We start from the raw sequence: 3,335 nt of genomic DNA on the forward strand, positions 1-3,335 counted from the left end.
GCTGCCTATATTTATCCCTCAGTGTTATAAGAACCTTGTGGGACTGAAAAGGCTCAAATGTTCTTTCCACCTTCACAACAACTGAAAAATGATGGAGGAGTGCTAATGCATGAGCAATATTCTCAACGTTTGGCAACTAGGTGATATTTCCCATAATTTTTCCAATCATAAGTTTTTGCCTAAGTAGGCCATGATAGCTGGCCATCAGATGATATATCACAACAATGTACACATATAGACTATAAAATTATAGTACTTTATTACAACTGAAACACATTCCCTCCCCAAGTATGTTGTATTCAATTTACAGTAAAAGCCACACACTTCACTCCCAGTTAAGCAATACCTGTTGGACAAATTTAAAATAACTAATTGGGAAAGATGATACTGGTTTCTAGAATCAGAACAATCATAAATTTAATTACTTCTAATATACAGAAATCTTTTTTATAAAATCTTTTTTATTTTTTACATATACATTTATATTATTACATATATATAATAAACTACCTACAGCAAGAAGAACTAGAAAACAATTAGGGATTATATAAAGGTTACATTCTTATTATTTTGGCTATTTGTATTTGGCAACCTTGAAGAAAACATTTTCCCTATCTTGGTAATTCTAAAATTATGAAGGTATCAATATCTATCATATCTCATTTCTATCAACTTACAACATCTATCTAGACCTAAAACCATCTTAACCCCTAAAAACTAAGTTTAATTATAAAACTAAACTATCTTGTCTTCAACCCCATTAGAGACTTGAGGAGGAATATAATTGATTACATGAGCATACTAGGAGTGCAGAAATATTAACATAAGAGGATCCAGGTGCTTTCCAACATAGACACATGTGGTTTGAATAAGAATGGCCAGTCTATTTGAATGCTTAGGGAATGGCTCCAAGAGGTGTGACCTTGTTGGAGAAAGCAAGTTACTGGGGTGGAATTTAGAGTTTCCAATTTTCAGGCCAGGCCCAGTGTCTGTCTCTTGTCCTGCTCCTTGCAGACCTGGATGTAGAACTGCCAGCTATTCTGTAGCTCCATGTCTACCATGTTTCCCACTATGAAGACAATGGACTAACTCTTTGAACTGGAAGTAAGACCCAACTAAGTGCTTTCTCTTGTAAGAATTATCATGGTCATGGTGTATCTTCACAGCAACAGAAACCCTAAGACAACGGCAACATAAAATCGAATATACACGAAGGATAAGAGAAAAATGGAGTCCCACCAGCTGGATGACCAATGTCATGTCCTCATAGCATCCTAATATTTCTGACGGGGAGATTCTTCCTTTGTCTCAGCATTGCTAAGGTTTGGGACTAGGATAGTTGACACTTTCTCTTCTGGCTTCATGCACTGTTATGTAACAATCTGTATTCACTACAGTGTTGATGGAGTCCTGAAAAAAACACATTTAAGATGGAATGGGGCCAGTAAAACGTCAAAGTGAGGAGAGGTTAGAGAACTAGCATGTATTCACTGTTCGTTTTTAAATATTATTTTCTGAAGTTATAGAAATGAATGAAATGGTTATAAATGAGTCAAAACAAAAAGTAAAACTTTAAATTCAACATTGTCAAATAAATAATTTTCTGTGACTGACTAAGTTTTCTGATATCCTTAGCATCATGTGTGAAAAAAAGAATGGCTACTACAGAGGAAAAAAAAATGGGGATAATGTAGCAAAAACCACTGAGCAATTCTCTAGTACTTAATGCCTGATTACAAGATTACTGCTGTATGGCCCCGGCCCCAAAAGTAAGGGGAGCAGTCAAATAATTCATTTTTCAGGAAGCATGACTAACCCTTGGCCAGCGAGAAACAATCCCTCCCCTTTGGAGTCACATGACCTTTTATCTCCGCTTTTCCTGTTGTGTCCCTCATTCTGTAATGTTGGGGTTACACTCTGACCCTTTATGTTCTCCTGTAAGCCTTTGGTGTGAAGAACCAGCTCCTGTCATTTTTACACCTTTCCAGTCCCTACCACAGCGTCAGCTACAAGAACTGAAGGGACCTTTCTATACACGCTGGCTCATGTGCTGTGAATGAACGCACAGACCACTTGCAGTCCCCTTCCCCGGTGTCTGCACAGCTGCTGTTCCCTGACAGAAGCTCTTTAACAGCCAGCTTGCAGGCTCATGGAAATATCTCATGGGCTTTTGCATTCCCGAGATATGTGAATTCCAGAGACTGAAAATAAATCCAGTTAATGAAATTAGAGGCAATGATATGGATATGATTGAGGTGAGGGTAATCATAACGCAAGAAGAAAGGAACTGGCATAGGGGAGGGCACACAGAGCTGTGGGTTAGCCCTGAGTGCCGGCGAACGTCCTCTGCAAAACTTACTGTTGAGTCTTAAGGAAAGACAGCTGAGAGATCAACGGTAAACAAAACGGATTTCACATTTTTGCAACCTTTCTACGGAAACGGGGGAAATGGCTGTGAACACCTTCTTTTGAATAGTGCTTAGTTTATGAAAGGGTTGCAGCAATGAGGCATCAAGAAAGAAGTGGAGTGGACAGCAGGCGTGCTTGCATCTGAGCAGTGCAGAATGGCGTGGTGTGCGTTATTTATAAAATGTCATGTTGTAGCAGGAACAGACATCATCACATATGAAGCAAAATGACATTTAGCCATGATAATTCATGCCCTAAAATGTAAATTAGGGAATTGCCATTTTGAAGTTTGGGTTCTAAAATACACATTTGTGGTTTTTCCCGTTCCTCTCTTTTCTTCCTGGAAAGGGCAGATGTTCCTCATGGACACTGAAGGCACAGCATGCCTTAGGGCCATTATTTCCCCATACACACTCCTTTTTGTTGTTTTGTTTTCTTATTTTTCCTAATGAGACTACCCTTCTTCATTTTGCTATCCCCATGACAGAAATTTTATCATCTCCCTTGTAAAAGTTTTTCTTAATCATAATTTTTCTTTGGAAGGATATTTTAAACATTTTAAATCTTTTAGTGGTTTAAATCTTTTTCAAAGTTTTCAAATTTTTATATTTAAGACTTAAATCTTTTAAACTTTCTTGCTGGAATAGATTTCTAGTACCATGGCTTATCAGTGAAGTTTACCACAGGCAATCATTTCCCGTGCCCTCTAGATGACTCTCAATCCCCCTGAGCAAATGGTCTTTGCTTTCTTACTCCTCTGCTGTGGACATGACAGTCCTCGTGACTGTTCTACTGTCGAGGTGAAAACCTGGATCTGTGCAATAGTACTGTGAATGGAACTTTCTGAAGTTTTTACATTCCATGTAGTATACAGCAGGAACTGATGGGGTCTAAGTATGGATTATAGATGCTTTGGTTTGTGTGTG

The sequence above is a fragment of the Acomys russatus genome, chromosome 1, assembly GCF_903995435.1.
Source record: "Acomys russatus chromosome 1, mAcoRus1.1, whole genome shotgun sequence".
Taxonomy (NCBI): Eukaryota; Metazoa; Chordata; class Mammalia; order Rodentia; family Muridae; genus Acomys; species Acomys russatus.